This window comes from Calliopsis andreniformis, unplaced genomic scaffold (assembly GCF_051401765.1).
Source record: "Calliopsis andreniformis isolate RMS-2024a unplaced genomic scaffold, iyCalAndr_principal scaffold0015, whole genome shotgun sequence".
NCBI lineage: Eukaryota > Metazoa > Arthropoda > Insecta > Hymenoptera > Andrenidae > Calliopsis > Calliopsis andreniformis.
In genome coordinates this window covers 17,466,862-17,486,271 of record NW_027480428.1, presented here as the reverse complement: position 1 = coordinate 17,486,271, position 19,410 = coordinate 17,466,862, and positions in this window count along the sequence as shown.

The window sequence follows — 19,410 nt, the reverse complement described above, 5'->3', positions numbered from 1 at the left end:
AAAATAAGATATAAATACAACAGCTTTTCCATCGTATAAAACGAATAATGGTAACCAGTGTGAAAGTTATGGTCATTTCTACGTTCCGGGCAGCCAAGGCTTCACTCTAGGACGATGCTCCACCAGATCGAATAGTTAGGGCTTAAGAAGTCAACGGCAGAAGCATAAAATACAATAAAGGTGCAACAGTTGTTCCATTGTTTAACAGGAATAATTGCAAACAGTGTGAAAGTGCAGGTCATTTCTACGTTCCGGGTAATCCAGGTTTCACTCTAGGGCGTTGCTCCACCAGATCGAATAGCTAGGGACTTAGAATTCAACGCCAGAAATTAAAATGCAATCTAAGTACAACAGTTTTTCCATCGTATAAAATGAATAATTGCAACCAGTGTGAAAGTTATGGTCATTTCTACTTTCCGGGCAACCTTCGCTTTACCCTAGGGCGTTGTTCCACCGGATGGAATAGTTACGGCCTAAGAAGTCAACGCCAGAAGCATAAAATACGATATAAATACAACAGCTTATCCATCGTATAAAACGAATAATTGCAACCAGTGTGAAAGTTATGGTCATTTCTACGTTCCGGGCAACCTAGGATTCACCCTAGGGCGTTGTTCCACGACATCGAATAGCTACGTCCTCAGAAGTCAACGACAGAAGCATAAAATACAATATAAATATAACAGTTTTTCCATCGTATAAAACGAATAATTGCAACCAGTGTGAAAGTTATGGTCATTTCTACGTTCCGGGCAACCTAGGATTCACCCTAGGGCGTTGTTCCACGACATCGAATAGCTACGTCCTCAGAAGTCAACGACAGAAGCATAAAATACAATATAAATATAACAGTTTTTCCATCGTATATAACGAATAATAGCAACCAGTGTGAAAGTTATGGTCACTTCTACGTTCCGGGCAACCTAGGCTTCACTCTAGGGCGTTGCTCCACCAGATCAAACAGTTACGGCCTTAGAAGCCAACGCCCGAAGCATTAAATACAAAATAAATAGAACAGTTTTTCCATTGTATAAAACGAATAATTGCTACCAGTGTAAAAGTTATGGTCATTTCTACGTTCCGGGCAACCTAGGCTTCACCCTCGGCCGTTGTTCCACCAGATCGAATAGTTCGGGCCTAAGAAGTGAACGCCAGAAGCATAAAATACAATATAAATACAACAGTTTTTCCATCGTATAAAACGAATAATTGCAACCAGTATGAAACTTATGGTCATTTATATTTTCCGGGCAACCTAGGCTTCACCCTAGGGCATTGCACCAACAGATTGAATAGTTAGAGCCTTAGAAGTCAATGCCCGAAGCATAAAATGCAATAAAAATACAACAGTTTTTCCATCATATAACAGCAATAATTGCAACCAGTTTGAGAGTGATGGTCATTTCTACGTACCGGGCAACCTAGGCTTCACTCCAGGGCGTTAGGCCACCAGATCCAATACTTAGGGCCTAAGAAGTCAACGCCAGAAGCACAAAATAAAAAATAAATGGAACAGTTTTCCATTGTATAGAACGAATAATTGCAATCAGTGTGAAAGTTATGGTAATTTCTACGTTCCGGGCAACCTAGGCTTCACTTTAGGGCGTTAGTCCACCAGACCCAATAGTTAGGGCCTAAGAAGTCAACGCCAGGAGCATAAAATACAAAATAACTAGAACAGATTTCCATTGTATAAAACGAATAATTGCTACCAGTGTGAAAGTTATGGTAATTTCTACGTTCCGGGCAACCTGGGCTTCACTCTAGGGCGTTGGTCCAACAGATCGAATAGTTAGGGCCTAAGAAGTCACCGCCAGAAGCATAAAACACAATATAAATAAAACAGTTTTTCCATCGTATAAAACGAATAATTGCAATCAGTGTGAAAGTAATGATCATTTCGACGTTTCGGGCATCCTAGATTTAACTGTGAGGCATTGCTCCACCAGATCGAATACGTAGCGCTTTAGAGGTCAACGCCAGAAGCAGAGAGTACAATAAAAATGCAACAGCTTGTCCATCGTATAACAGGAATAACTGCAACCAGTGTGAAAGTGGTGGTCATTTCTACGTTTCGGGCAACCTAGGCTTCACTCTAGGGCGTTGCTCCGCCAGATCGAATAGTTAGGGCCTGAGAAGTCAGCGCAAGAAGCATAAAATAAGATATAAATACAACAGCTTTTCCATCGTATAAAACGAATAATTGCAACCTGTGTGAAAGTAATGGCCATTTCTACGTTCCGGGCACCCTAGGCTTCACTCTACGGCATTGCACCACCAGGTCGAACAGTTAGGGCCCTAGATAGCAACTCCAGACGCATTAAATACAATAAAAATACAACACTTTTTCCATCGTATAAAAAGAATACTTGTAACCAGTGTGAAAGTAATGGTCATTTCTACGTGCCGGGCAACCAAGGCGTCACTCTAGGGCGTTGCTCCACCACATCCAATAGCTACGGCCTTAGAAGTCAACGACTGAAGCAAAAAATGCAATAAAAATACAACAGTTTTTTCATCGTGTAACAGGAATAATTGCAACAAGCGTGAAGGTAATGATCATTTCTACGTTCCGGGCAACTTAGGCTTCACTCTGGGGCGTTGTTCCACCGGATCGAATAGTTAGGGCCTGAGAAGTCAACGCCAGAAGCATAAAATACAATATAAATATAACAGTTTTTCCATCGTATAAAACGAAAAATAGCAACCAGGTGAAAGCTATGGTCATTTCTACGTTCCGGGCAACCTAGGCTTCACTCTAGGCCGTTGTTCCACCCGATCGAATAGTTAGGGCCTTAGAAGTCAACGCCCGAAGCATAAAATACAAAATAAATAGAACAGCTGTTCCATGTATAAAACGAATAATTGTTTCCAGTGTGAAAGTTATGATCATTTCTACGCTCCGGGCAACCTAGGCTTCACCGTAGGGCGTTGTTCCACCAGATCAAACAGTTAGGGCCTTAGAAACCAACGCCCGAAGCATTAAATACAAAATACATAGAACAGTTTTTCCATTGTATAAAACGAATAATTGCTACCAGTATAAAAGTTATGGTCATTTCTACGTTCCGGGCAACCTAGGCTTCACCCTCGGCCGTTGTTCCACCAGATCGAATAGTTCGGGCCTAAGAAGTGAACGCCAGAAGCATAAAATACAATATAAATACAACAGTTTTTCCATCGTATAAAACGAATAATTGCAACCAGTATGAAACTTATGGTCATTTATATTTTCCGGGCAACCTAGGCTTCACCCTAGGGCATTGCTCCAACAGATTGAATAGTTAGGGCCTTAGAAGTCAATGCCCGAAGCATAAAATGCAATAAAAATACAACAGTTTTTCCATCATATAACAGGAATAATTGCAACCAGTTTGAGAGTGATGGTCATTTCTACGTACCGGGCAACCTAGGCTTCACTCTGGGGCGTTGATCCACTAGATCGAATAGTTAGTGCCTTAGAAGTCAACGCCAGATGCATAAAATACAATATAAATACAACAGTTTTTCCATCGTATAAAACGAATAATTGCAACCACTATGAAAGTTAACGTCATTTCTACTTTCCGGGCAACCTAGGCTTCACCCTAGGGCGTTGCTCCAACAGATTGAATAGCTAGGGCCTTAGAAGTCAACGCCCGAAGCATAAAAGGCAATAAAAATACAACAGTTTTTCCATCGTATAACAGGATTAATTGCAACCAGTTTGAAAGTTATGGTCATTCCTACGTTCGGGGCAACCTAGGCTTCATTCTAGGACGATGCTCCAACGAGATCGAATAGTTAGGGCCTAAGAAGTCAACGCCAGAAGCATAAAATACAATAAAGATGCAACAGTTGTTCCATCGTATAACAGGAGTAACTGCAAACAGTGTGAAAGTACATGTCATTTCTACGTTCCGGGTAATCCAGGTTACACTCTAGGGCGTTGCTCCACCAGATCGAATAGCTAGGGACTTAGAATTCAACGCCAGAAGAATAAAATACAATCTAAGTACAACAGTTTTTCCACCGAATAAAATGAATAATTGCATACATTGTGAATGCAATGGTCATTTCTACGTTCCGGGCAACCTAGGCTTCACTCTAGGTCGTTGCTCCACCAGATCGAATGGCTAGGGACTTAGAATTCAATGCCAGAAGCATAAAATGCAATATATATATAACAGCTTTTCCATGTATAAAACGAATGATTGCTACCAGTGTGAAAGAGTTGGTCATTTCTACGTTCCGGGCAACCTAGGCTTCACCCTAGGGCGTTGTTCCACCAGATGGAATAGTTAGGGCCTAAGAAGTCAACGCCCGAAGCATAAAATACAAAATAAATAGAACAGCTTTTCCATGTATAAAACGAATAATTGCTTCCTGTGTGAAAGTTATGGTCATTTCTACGTTCCGGGCAACCTAGGCTCCACCAGAGGGCGCTGTTCTACCAGATGGAATAGCTGGGACCTAAGAAGTCAACGACAGAAGCATAAAATAAGATATAAATACAACAGCTTTTCCATCGTATGAAACGAGTAATGGCAAACCGTGTGAAAGTTATGGTCATTTCCACGTTCGGGGCAACATAGGCTTCACCCTAGTGCATTGCTACACCAGATCGAATAGTTAGGGCCTTAGAAGTCATCGCCCGAAGCATAAAATACAATAAAAATACAACAATTTTTCCATCGTATAACAGGAATAATTGCAACCAGTGTGAAAGTGATGGTCATTTCTACGATCCGGGTAACCCAGGTTTCACTCTAGGGCATTACTCCACCACATCGAATAGCTACGGGCGTAGAAGTCAACGCCCGAAGCATAAAATACAAAAAAATAGAACAGTTTTTCCATGTGTAAGACGAATAATTGCTACCAGTGTGAAAGTACTGGTCATTTCTACGTTCCGGGTAACCTAGGCTTCACTCTAGTGCGTTGCTTCACCAGATCGAATAGCTAGGGACTTAGAATTCAACGCCAGAAGGATAAAATACAATATAAGTACAACAGTTTTTCCATCGTATAAAATGAATAATTGCAAACAGTGTGAAAGTACTGCTCATTTCTACGTTCCGGGCAACCTATGCTTCACTGTAGGGCGTTGCTCCAACAAATCGAATAGTTAGGGCCTTAGAAGTCAACGCCCGAAGCATAAAATACAATAGAAGTACAACAGTTTTTCCATCGTATAAAATGAATGATTGCGAACATTGTGAAAGTAATGGTCATTTCTACGTTCCGGGTAACCTAGGTTTCACTCTAGGGCGTTGCTCCACCAGATCGAACAGCTAGGGCCTTAGAAGTCAACGCCCGATGCATAAAATACAAAAAAATAGAACAGTTTTTCCATGTGTAAAACGAATAATTGCTACCAGTGTGAAAGTTATGGTCATTTCTACGTTCCGGGCAACCTATGCGACACTCTAGGGCGTTTCTCCACCAGATCTAATAGCTACGGCCTTAAAAGTCGACGCCAAAAGCATAAAATACGATATATATACAACAGCTTTTCCATCGTATAAAACGAATAATGGTAACCAGTGTGAAAGTTATGGTCATTTCTACGTTCCAGTCAACCTAGGCTTCACTCTAGGACGTTGCTCCACCAGATCGAATAGTTAGGGCCTATGAAGTCAACGCCAGAAGCATAAAATACTATAAAGGTGCAACAGTTTTTCCATCGTATAACAGGAATAATTGCAACCAGTGTGAAGGTAATGGTATGTTCTACGTTCCGGGCAGCCTAGGCTTCACTCTAGGGCGGTGCTCCACCAGATCAAATAGTTAGGGCCTAAGAAGTCAACGCTCGAAGCATAAAATACAAAAAAATAGAACAGTTGTTCCATTGTATAAAACGAAAAACTGCAACCAGTGTGAAAGTACTTGTCATTTCTACGTTCCGGCAACCTAGGCTTCACCCTAGGGCGTTGTTCCACCAGATGGAATAGTTAGGGCCTACGAAGTCAACGCCCAAAGCATAAAATACAGTAAAAATACAACAGTTTTTCCATCGTATAGCATGAATAATTGCAACCAGTTTGAAAGTAATGGTCATTTCTACGTTTCGGGCAACGTAGGCTTCATTTTAGGCCGTTGCTCCGCCAGATCGAGTAGTTAGGGCCTTAGAAGTCAACGCCAGGAGCATAAAATGCAATATAAATACAACAGTTTTTCCAATGTATAAAACGTATAATAGCAACCAGTGTGAAAGTTATGGTCATTTCTACGTTCCGGGCAACATAGGCTTCAGTCTAGGGCGTTGCTCCACCACACCGTATAGCTACAGCCTTAGAAGTCGACGCCTGAAGCATAAAATGCAATAAAAATACAACAGTTTTTTCATCGTATAACAGGAACAATTGCAACAAGCGTGAAGGTAATGGTCATTTGTACGTTCCGGGCAACCTAGACATCACTCTTGGGCGTTACTCCACCATATCGAATAGTTAGGGCCTTAGAAGTCAACGCCAGAAGCATCAAATACAATATAAATACAACAGTTTTCCATTGTATAAAACGAATAATTGCAACCAGTGTGAAAGTTATGTCATTTCTACGCTTCGGGCCTCCTACACTTAACTCTGAGGCATAGCTCCACCAGGTCGGATACATAGGGCCTTAGAAGTCAAATCCAGAAGCATAATGTACAATAGAAATCCAACAGTTTGTCCATCGTATAACAGGAATAATTGCAACCAGTGTGAAAGTGATGGTCATTTCTACGTTCCGGGCAACCCTGGCTTCACTCTAGAGCGTTGTTCCACCAGGTCGAATAGTTAGGGCCTAAGAAGTCAACGCCAGAGGCATAAAATACAATATAAATGGAACAGTTTTTCCATCATATAGAATGAATAATTGCAATCAGTGTGAAAGTAATGACCATTTCGACGTTTCGGGCATCCTAGATTTAACTGCGAGGCATTGCTCCACCAGATCGTATCCGTAGGGCCTTAGAAGTCAACGCCAGAAGCATAAAGTACAATAAAAATGCAACAGTTTGTCCATCGTATAACAGGAATAATTGCAACCAGAGTGAAAGTTATGGTCATTTCTACGTTCCGTGCAACATAGCCTTCACTCTAAGGCGTTGCCCCACTGGATCGAATAGTTAGCGTCTTAGAAGTCAACGCCAGAAGCATAAAATAAAATTTAAATACAACAGTTTTTCCACCGTATGACAAGAATAATTGCCACCAGTGTGAAAGATATGGCCATTTCTACGTTCTAGGCAACCTAGGCTTCACTCTGGGGCGTTACTCCACCACATCGGATAGCTACGGCCTTAGAAGGCAACGCCAGAAGCATAAAATACAATATAAATGCAACAGTTTTTCCATCGTATAACAGGAATAATTGCAGCCAGTGTGAATGTAATGGTCATTTCTACGTTTCGGGCAACATACGCTTCACTCTTGGACGCTGCCGCCGAGATCGAATAGTTAGGGCCTAAGAAGTCAACGCCGGAAGCGTAAAGTACAATAAAAATGCAACAGTTTTTCCATCGTATAGCATGAATAATTGCAACCAGTGTGACAGTAATGATCATTTCAACGTTTCGGGCATCCTAGACTTAACTGTGAGGCGTTGCTCCACAAGATCGAATACAAAGGGCCTTAGCAGTCAACGCCAGAAGCATAAAGTACAGAAAAATCCAACAGTTTGTCCACCGTGTAACAGGAATATTGCAAACAGTGTGAAAGTAATGGTCATTTCTACGTTCCGGGCATCCTAGGCTTCACGCTAGGGCGTTGCTCCACCACATCGAATAGCTACGACCTTAGAAGTCAACGACTGAAGCATAAAATACAATATAAAGACAACAGCTTTTCCATCGTATAAAACGAATAATTGCAACCAGTGTGAAAGTTATGGTCATTTCTACGTTCCGGGCAACCTAGGCTTCACACTAGGGCGTTGCTCCACTGGATCGAATAGTCAGGGCCTTGGAAGCCAACGCCAGAAGCATAAAATACAATATAAATACAACAGTTTTTCCATCGTATAACAGGAATAATTGCAACCAGTGTGAAAGTAATGTTCATTTCTACGTTTGGGCAACCTAGGCTTCACTTTGGACCGTTGCTCCGCCAGATCGAATAGTTAGGGCCTAAGAGGTCAACGCCGGAAGCATAAAGTACAATATAAATACAACACCTTTTCCATCGTATAAAACGAGTAATTGCAATCAGTATGAAAGTTACGTCATTTCTACGTTTCGGGCATTCTATGCTTAACTCTGAGGCATTGCACCATCAGATCGGATACATAGGGCCTTAGAAGTCAAATCCAGAAGCATAAAGTACAATAAAAATCCAACAGTTTGTCCATCGTATAACAGGAATAATTGCAACCAGTGTGAAAGTGATGGTCATTTCTACGTTCCGGCAACCCAGGCTTCACTCTAGGGCGTTGTTCCAACAGATCGAATAGTTAGGGCCTAAGAAGTCACCGCCAGAAGCATAAAACACAATATAAATAAAACAGTTTTTCCATCGTATAAAACGAATAATTGCAATCAGTATGATACTTATGGTCATTTCTACGTTTCGGGCATCCTAGACTAAACTCTGAGCCATTGGTCCACTAGATCGAATACGTAGGGCCTTAGAAGTCAACGCCAGAAGCATAAAGTACAGTAAAAATGCAACAGTTTTTCCATCGTATAACAGGATTAATTGCAACCAGTGTGAAGGTATTGGTCATTTCTACGTTCCGGACAACATAGGCTTCACTCTAGGGCGTTGCTCCTCCACACCGAATACCTACAGCCTTAGAAGACAACGCCTGAAGCATAAAATACAATAAAAATACAAAAGTTTTTACATCGCATAACTGGAATAATTGCCGCAAGCGTGAAGGTAATGGTCATTTCTACGTTCTAGGAAACCTAGGCTTCACTCTAGGGCGTTGCTCCACCAGATCGAACGGTTAGGGCCTTAGAAGTCAACGCCGGAAGCGTTAAATACAATATAAATACAACAGTTTTACATTGTATAAAACGAATAATTGCAACCACTGTGAGAGTTATGGTAAATTCTACGTTCCGGGCAACCTAGACTTCTCTCTAGGGCGTTGCTCCAACAGGTCGAATAGTTAGGGCCTAAGAAGTCAACGCCAGAAGCATAAAATGCTATACAAATAAAACGGTTTTTCCATCGTATAACAGGAATAATTGCAACCAGTGTGAAAGACATTGTCATTTCTACGTTCCGGGCATCCTAGGTTTCACTCTAGGGCGTTGCTCAGCCAGATCGAATAGTTAGGGCCTAAGAAGTCAACGCCCGAAGCATAAAATACACTAAAAATCCAATAGCTTTTCCATCGTATAACAGGAATAATTGCAAACAGTGAGAAAGTAATGGTCATTTCCACGTTCCGGGCAACCTGGGCTTCACTCTAGGGCGTTGCTCCACCAGATCGAATAGTTAGGGCCTCAGAAGTCGACGCCCGAAACATAAAGTACACTAAAAATCCAATAGCTTTTCCATCGTATAACAGGAATAATTGCAAACAGTGTGAAAGTAATGGTCATTTCCACGTTCCGGGCAACCTGGGCTTCACTCTGGGGCGTTGCTCCACCAGATCGAGTAGTTAGGGCCTTAGGAGTCAACGCCGGAAGCATAAAATGCAATAAAAATTCAACAGTTTTTCCATCGTATAAAAGGATTAATTGCAACCAGTTTGAAAGTGATGGTCATTTCTACGTTCCGGGCAACCTAGGCTTCACCCTAGGGCGTTGCTCCACCAGATCGAATAGTTAGGGCCTTAGAAGTCAACGCCAGAAGCATAAAATACAATAAAGATGCAACAGCTTTTCCATCGTATAAAACGAATAATTTCAGCCAGTGAGAATGTTATGGTAATTTTTACATTCCGAGCAACCTAGGCTTCACCCTATGGTGTTGATCCGCCAGATAGAATAGTTAGGGCCTTAGAAGTCAACGCCAGAAGCATAAAATTCAATAAAGATGCAACAGTTTTTCCATCGTATAACAGGAATAATTGCAACCAGTGTGAAAGACATTGTCATTTCTACGTTCCGGGCATCCTAGGTTTCACTCTAGGGCGTTGCTCAGCCAGATCGAATAGTTAGGGCCTAAGAAGTCAACGCCCGAAGCATAAAATACACTAAAAATCCAATAGCTTTTCCATCGTATAACAGGAATAATTGCAAACAGTGAGAAAGTAATGGTCATTTCCACGTTCCGGGCAACCTGGGCTTCACTCTAGGGCGTTGCTCCACCAGATCGAATAGTTAGGGCCTCAGAAGTCGACGCCCGAAACATAAAGTACACTAAAAATCCAATAGCTTTTCCATCGTATAACAGGAATAATTGCAAACAGTGTGAAAGTAATGGTCATTTCCACGTTCCGGGCAACCTGGGCTTCACTCTGGGGCGTTGCTCCACCAGATCGAGTAGTTAGGGCCTTAGGAGTCAACGCCGGAAGCATAAAATGCAATAAAAATACAACAGTTTTTCCATCGTATAAAACGAATGATTGCTACCAGTATGGAAGTGATGGTCATTTCTACGTTCCGGGGAACCTAGGCCTCACTCGAGTGTGTTGTTCCACCAGATTGAATAGTTCGGGCCTAAGAAATCAACGCCAGAAGCATAAAATACAACTTAAATATAACAGTTTTTCCATCGTATAAAACGAATAATTTCAACCAGTGTGAATGTTATGGTCATTTTTACATTCCGAGCAACCTAGGCTTCACTCTAGGGTGTTGATCCACCAGATAGAATAGTTAGGGCCTTAGAAGTCATCGCCCGAAGCATAAAATACAATAAAAATACAACAATTTTTCCATCGTATAACAGGAATAATTGCAACCAGTGTGAAAGTGATGGTCATTTCTACGATCCGGGTAACCCAGGTTTCACTCTAGGGCATTACTCCACCACATCGAATAGCTACGGGCGTAGAAGTCAACGCCCGAAGCATAAAATACAAGATAAATATAACAGTTTTTCCATCGTGTAAAATGAATAATTGCAAACAGTGTGAAAGTAATGGTCATTTCTACGTTCCGGGTAACCTAGGCGTCACTCTAGGGCGTTGCTCCACCATATCTAGTAGCTACGGCCTTAGAAGTCAACGCCAGAAGCACAAAATACAATAAAAATGCAGCAGTTTTTCCATCGTATAGCATGACTAATTGCAACCAGTGCGAAAGTAATGCTCATATCGACATTTCGGGCATCCTAGACTTAACTCTGAGGCGTTGCTCCACCAGATCGAAGAGTTAGGGCCTTAGAAGTCAACGCGCGAAGCATAAAATACAATATAAGTACAACAGTATTTCCATCGTATAAAATGAATGATTGCGAACATTGTGAAAGTAATGGTCATTTCTACGTTCCGTGCAACCTAGGCTTGACCCTAGGGCGTGGTTCCACCAGATGGAATAGTTAGGGGCTTAGAAGTCAACGCCAGAAGCATAAAATACAATAAAGATGCAATAGTTTTTCCATCGTACAACAGGAATAACTGCATACATTGTGAATGCAATGGTCATTTCTACGTTCCGGGCAACCTAGGCTTCACTCTAGGTCGTTGCTCCACCAGATCGAATGGCTAGGGACTTAGAATTCAATGCCAGAAGCATAAAATGCAATATATATATAACAGCTTTTCCATGTATAAAACGAATGATTGCTACCAGTGTGAAAGAGTTGGTCATTTCTACGTTCCGGGCAACCTAGGCTTCACCCTAGGGCGTTGTTCCACCAGATGGAATAGTCAGGGCCTAAGAAGTCAACGCCAGAAGCATAAAATACAATAAAGATGCAACAGTTTTTCCATCGTATGACAGGAATAATTACAACCAGTGTGAAGGTAATGGCATGTTCTACGTTCCGGGCAACCAAGGCTTCACTCTAGGGCGGTGCTGCACCAGGTTAAATAGTTAGGGCCTAAGTAGTCAAGGCCAGAAGCATAAAATACAATATAAATACAACAGACTTTCCATCGTATACAATGTATATTTGCAAACAGTTTGAAAGTAATGGTCATTTCTACGTTCCTGGCAACCTAGGTTTCACTCTAGGGCGTTGTTCCACCAGATCGAATAGTTAGGGCCTAGGAAGTCAACGCCAGAAGAATAAAATGCAATATAAGTACAACAGTTTACCATCGTATAAAACGAATAATTGCAAACATTGTGAAAGTAATGGTCATTTCTACGTGCCGGGCAACCAAGGCGTCACTCTAGGGCGTTGCTCCACCACATCCAATAGCTTCGGCCTTAGAAGTCAACGACTGAAGCAAAAAATGCAATAAAAATACAACAGTTTTTTCATCGTGTAACAGGAATAATTGCAACAAGCGTGAATGTAATGATCATTTCTACGTTCCGGGCAACTTAGGCTTCACTCTGGGGCGTTGTTCCACCGGATCGAATAGTTAGGGCCTAAGAAGTCATCGCCAGAAGCATAAAATACAATATAAATATAACAGTTTTTCCATCGTATAAAACGAAAAATAGCAACCAGGTGAAAGCTATGGTCATTTCTACGTTCCGGGCAACCTAGGCTTCACTCTAGGCCGTTGTTCCACCCGATCGAATAGTTAGGGCCTTAGAAGTCAACGCCCGAAGCATAAAATACACAATAAATAGAACAGCTGTTCCATGTATAAAACGAATAATTGTTTCCAGTGTGAAAGTTATGATCATTTCTACGTTCCGGGCAACCTAGGCTTCACCGTAGGGCGTTGTTCCAACAGATCGAATAGTTGGGGCCTAAGAAGTCAACGGCAGAAGCATAAAATACGATATAAATACAACAGCTTTTCCAACGTATAATGCGAATAATTGCAACCAGTGTGAAAGTTATGGTCATTTCTACGTTCCGGGCAACCTAGGCTTCACTGTAGGCTGTTGCTCCACCAGATCGAATAGCTAGGGCCTTAGAAGTCAACGCCCGAAGCATAAAATACAAAATAAATAGGACAGCTTTTCCATGTATAAAACGAATAATTGCTTCCTGTGTGAAAGTTATGGTCATTTCTACGTTCCGGGCAACCTAGGCTTCACCAGAGGGCGCTGTTCTACCAGATGGAATAGCTGGGACCTAAGAAGTCAACGACAGAAGCATAAAATAAGATATAAATACAACAGCTTTTCCATCGTATGAAACGAGTAATGGCAAACCGTGTGAAAGTTATGGTCATTTCCACGTTCGGGGCAACATAGGCTTCACCCTAGTGCATTGCTACACCAGATCGAATAGTTAGGGCCTTAGAAGTCATCGCCCGAAGCATAAAATACAATAAAAATACAACAATTTTTCCATCGTATAACAGGAATAATTGCAACCAGTGTGAAAGTGATGGTCATTTCTACGATCCGGGTAACCCAGGTTTCACTCTAGGGCATTACTCCACCACATCGAATAGCTACGGGCGTAGAAGTCAACGCCCGAAGCATAAAATACAAAAAAATAGAACAGTTTTTCCATGTGTAAGACGAATAATTGCTACCAGTGTGAAAGTACTGGTCATTTCTACGTTCCGGGTAACCTAGGCTTCACTCTAGTGCGTTGCTTCACCAGATCGAATAGCTAGGGACTTAGAATTCAACGCCAGAAGGATAAAATACAATATAAGTACAACAGTTTTTCCATCGTATAAAATGAATAATTGCAAACAGTGTGAAAGTACTGCTCATTTCTACGTTCCGGGCAACCTATGCTTCACTGTAGGGCGTTGCTCCAACAAATCGAATAGTTAGGGCCTTAGAAGTCAACGCCCGAAGCATAAAATACAATAGAAGTACAACAGTTTTTCCATCGTATAAAATGAATGATTGCGAACATTGTGAAAGTAATGGTCATTTCTACGTTCCGGGTAACCTAGGTTTCACTCTAGGGCGTTGCTCCACCAGATCGAACAGCTAGGGCCTTAGAAGTCAACGCCCGATGCATAAAATACAAAAAAATAGAACAGTTTTTCCATGTGTAAAACGAATAATTGCTACCAGTGTGAAAGTTATGGTCATTTCTACGTTCCGGGCAACCTATGCGACACTCTAGGGCGTTTCTCCACCACATCTAATAGCTACGGCCTTAAAAGTCGACGCCAAAAGCATAAAATACGATATATATACAACAGCTTTTCCATCGTATAAAACGAATAATGGTAACCAGTGTGAAAGTTATGGTCATTTCTACGTTCCAGTCAACCTAGGCTTCACTCTAGGACGGTGCTCCACCAGATCAAATAGTTAGGGCCTAAGAAGTCAACGCTCGAAGCATAAAATACAAAAAAATAGAACAGTTGTTCCATTGTATAAAACGAAAAGCTGCAACCAGTGTGAAAGTACTTGTCATTTCTACGTTCCGGCAACCTAGGCTTCACCCTAGGGCGTTGTTCCACCAGATGGAATAGTTAGGGCCTACGAAGTCAACGCCCAAAGCATAAAATACAGTAAAAATACAACAGTTTTTCCATCGTATAGCATGAATAATTGCAACCAGTTTGAAAGTAATGGTCATTTCTACGTTTCGGGCAACGTAGGCTTCATTTTAGGCCGTTGCTCCGCCAGATCGAGTAGTTAGGGCCTTAGAAGTCAACGCCAGGAGCATAAAATGCAATATAAATACAACAGTTTTTCCAATGTATAAAACGTATAATAGCAACCAGTGTGAAAGTTATGGTCATTTCTACGTTCCGGGCAACATAGGCTTCAGTCTAGGGCGTTGCTCCACCACACCGTATAGCTACAGCCTTAGAAGTCGACGCCTGAAGCATAAAATGCAATAAAAATACAACAGTTTTTTCATCGTATAACAGGAACAATTGCAACAAGCGTGAAGGTAATGGTCATTTATACGTTCCGGGCAACCTAGACATCACTCTTGGGCGTTACTCCACCATATCGAATAGTTAGGGCCTTAGAAGTCAACGCCAGAAGCATCAAATACAATATAAATACAACAGTTTTCCATTGTATAAAACGAATAATTGCAACCAGTGTGAAAGTTATGTCATTTCTACGCTTCGGGCCTCCTACACTTAACTCTGAGGCATAGCTCCACCAGGTCGGATACATAGGGCCTTAGAAGTCAAATCCAGAAGCATAATGTACAATAGAAATCCAACAGTTTGTCCATCGTATAACAGGAATAATTGCAACCAGTGTGAAAGTGATGGTCATTTCTACGTTCCGGGCAACCCTGGCTTCACTCTAGAGCGTTGTTCCACCAGGTCGAATAGTTAGGGCCTAAGAAGTCAACGCCAGAGGCATAAAATACAATATAAATGGAACAGTTTTTCCATCATATAGAATGAATAATTGCAATCAGTGTGAAAGTAATGACCATTTCGACGTTTCGGGCATCCTAGATTTAACTGCGAGGCATTGCTCCACCAGATCGTATCCGTAGGGCTTTAGAAGTCAACGCCGGAAGCATAAAGTACAATAAAAATGCAACAGTTTGTCCATCGTATAACAGGAATAATTGCAACCAGAGTGAAAGTTATGGTCATTTCTACGTTCCGTGCAACATAGCCTTCACTCTAAGGCGTTGCCCCACTGGATCGAATAGTTAGGGTCTTAGAAGTCAACGCCAGAAGCATAAAATAAAATTTAAATACAACAGTTTTTCCACCGTATGACAAGAATAATTGCCACCAGTGTGAAAGATATGGCCATTTCTACGTTCTAGGCAACCTAGGCTTCACTCTGGGGCGTTACTCCACCACATCGGATAGCTACGGCCTTAGAAGGCAACGCCAGAAGCATAAAATACAATATAAATGCAACAGTTTTTCCATCGTATAACAGGAATAATTGCAGCCAGTGTGAATGTAATGGTCATTTCTACGTTTCGGGCAACATTCGCTTCACTCTTGGACGCTGCCGCCGAGATCGAATAGTTAGGGCCTAAGAAGTCAACGCCGGAAGCGTAAAGTACAATAAAAATGCAACAGTTTTTCCATCGTATAGCATGAATAATTGCAACCAGTGTGACAGTAATGATCATTTCAACGTTTCGGGCATCCTAGACTTAACTGTGAGGCGTTGCTCCACAAGATCGAATACAAAGGGCCTTAGCAGTCAACGCCAGAAGCATAAAGTACAGAAAAATCCAACAGTTTGTCCACCGTGTAACAGGAATATTGCAAACAGTGTGAAAGTAATGGTCATTTCTACGTTCCGGGCATCCTAGGCTTCACGCTAGGGCGTTGCTCCACCACATCGAATAGCTACGACCTTAGAAGTCAACGACTGAAGCATAAAATACAATATAAAGACAACAGCTTTTCCATCGTATAAAACGAATAATTGCAACCAGTGTGAAAGTTATGGTCATTTCTACGTTCCGGGCAACCTAGGCTTCACACTAGGGCGTTGCTCCACTGGATCGAATAGTCAGGGCCTTGGAAGCCAACGCCAGAAGCATAAAATACAATATAAATACAACAGTTTTTCCATCGTATAACAGGAATAATTGCAACCAGTGTGAAAGTAATGTTCATTTCTACGTTTGGGCAACCTAGGCTTCACTTTGGACCGTTGCTCCGCCAGATCGAATAGTTAGGGCCTAAGAGGTCAACGCCGGAAGCATAAAGTACAATATAAATACAACACCTTTTCCATCGTATAAAACGAGTAATTGCAATCAGTATGAAAGTTACGTCATTTCTACGTTTCGGGCATTCTATGCTTAACTCTGAGGCATTGCACCATCAGATCGGATACATAGGGCCTTAGAAGTCAAATCCAGAAGCATAAAGTACAATAAAAATCCAACAGTTTGTCCATCGTATAACAGGAATAATTGCAACCAGTGTGAAAGTGATGGTCATTTCTACGTTCCGGCAACCCAGGCTTCACTCTAGGGCGTTGTTCCAACAGATCGAATAGTTAGGGCCTAAGAAGTCACCGCCAGAAGCATAAAACACAATATAAATAAAACAGTTTTTCCATCGTATAAAACGAATAATTGCAATCAGTATGATAGTTATGGTCATTTCTACGTTTCGGGCATCCTAGACTAAACTCTGAGCCATTGGTCCACTAGATCGAATACGTAGGGCCTTAGAAGTCAACGCCAGAAGCATAAAGTACAGTAAAAATGCAACAGTTTTTCCATCGTATAACAGGATTAATTGCAACCAGTGTGAAGGTATTGGTCATTTCTACGTTCCGGACAACATAGGCTTCACTCTAGGGCGTTGCTCTTCCACACCGAATACCTACAGCCTTAGAAGACAACGCCTGAAGCATAAAATACAATAAAAATACAAAAGTTTTTACATCGCATAACTGGAATAATTGCCGCAAGCGTGAAGGTAATGGTCATTTCTACGTTCTAGGAAACCTAGGCTTCACTCTAGGGCGTTGCTCCACCAGATCGAACGGTTAGGGCCTTAGAAGTCAACGCCGGAAGCGTTAAATACAATATAAATACAACAGTTTTACATTGTATAAAACGAATAATTGCAACCACTGTGAGAGTTATGGTAAATTCTACGTTCCGGGCAACCTAGACTTCTCTCTAGGGCGTTGCTCCAACAGGTCGAATAGTTAGGGCCTAAGAAGTCAACGCCAGAAGCATAAAATGCTATACAAATAAAACGGTTTTTCCATCGTATAACAGGAATAATTGCAACCAGTGTGAAAGACATTGTCATTTCTACGTTCCGGGCATCCTAGGTTTCACTCTAGGGCGTTGCTCAGCCAGATCGAATAGTTAGGGCCTAAGAAGTCAACGCCCGAGGCATAAAATACACTAAAAATCCAATAGCTTTTCCATCGTATAACAGGAATAATTGCAAACAGTGAGAAAGTAATGGTCATTTCCATGTTCCGGGCAACCTGAGCTTCACTCTAGGGCGTTGCTCCACCAGATCGAATAGTTAGGGCCTCAGAAGTCGACGCCCGAAACATAAAGTACACTAAAAATCCAATAGCTTTTCCATCGTATAACAGGAATAATTGCAAACAGTGTGAAAGTAATGGTCATTTCCACTTTCCGGGCAACCTGGGCTTCACTCTGGGGCGTTGCTCCACCAGATCGAGTAGTTAGGGCCTTAGGAGTCAACGCCGGAAGCATAAAATGCAATAAAAATTCAACAGTTTTTCCATCGTATAAAAGGATTAATTGCAACCAGTTTGAAAGTGATGGTCATTTCTACGTTCCGGGCAACCTAGGCTTCACTCTAGGGCGTTGCTCCACCAGATCGAATAGTTAGGGCCTTAGAAGTCAACGCCAGAAGCATAAAATACAATAAAGATGCAACAGCTTTTCCATCGTATAAAACGAATAATTTCAGCCAGTGAGAATGTTATGGTAATTTTTACATTCCGAGCAACCTAGGCTTCACCCTATGGTGTTGATCCACCAGATAGAATAGTTAGGGCCTTAGAAGTCAACGCCAGAAGCATAAAATTCAATAAAGATGCAACAGTTTTTCCATCGTATAACAGGAGTAACTGCAAACAGTGTGAAAGTACTGGTCATTCCTATGTTCCGGGTAACCTAGGCTTCACTCTAGGGCGTTGTTCCACCAGATCGAACAGTTAGGGCCTAAGAAGGCAACTCCAGAAGCATAAAAAACAATATAAATACAACATTTTTTCCATCGTATAAAACGAATAATTGCAATCAGTATGAAAGTTAACGTCATTTCTACTTTTCGGGCAACCTAGGCTTCACCCTAGGGCGTTGCTCCAACAGATTGAATATTTAGGGCCTTAGAAGTCAACGACGGAAGCATAAAATGCAATAAAAATACAACAGTTTTTCCATCGTATAAAACGAATGATTGCTACCAGTATGGAAGTGATGGTCATTTCTACGTTCCGGGGAACCTAGGCCTCACTCGAGTGTGTTGTTCCACCAGATTGAATAGTTCGGGCCTAAGAAATCAACGCCAGAAGCATAAAATACAACTTAAATATAACAGTTTTTCCATCGTATAAAACGAATAATTTCAACCAGTGTGAATGTTATGGTCATTTTTACATTCCGAGCAACCTAGGCTTCACTCTAGGGTGTTGATCCACCAGATAGAATAGTTAGGGCCTTAGAAGTCAACGCCAGAAGCATAAAGTTCAATAAAGATGCAACAGTTTTTCCATCGTATAACAGGAGTAACTGCAAACAGTGTGAAAGTAATGGCCATTTCTACGTTCCGGGCATCCTAGACTTAACTCTGAGGCATTGCTCTACCAGATCGAATACATAGGGCCTTAGAAGTCAACGCCAGAAGCATAAAATGCAATATATATATAACAGATTTTCAATGTATAAAACGAATAATTGCTGCCAGTGTGAAAGAGTTGGTCATTTCTACGTTCCGGGCAACCTAGGCTTCACCCTAGGGCGTTGTTCCACCAGATGCAATGGTTAGGACCTAAGAAGTCAACGCCAGAAGCATAAAATACAATAAAGATGCAACAGTTTTTCC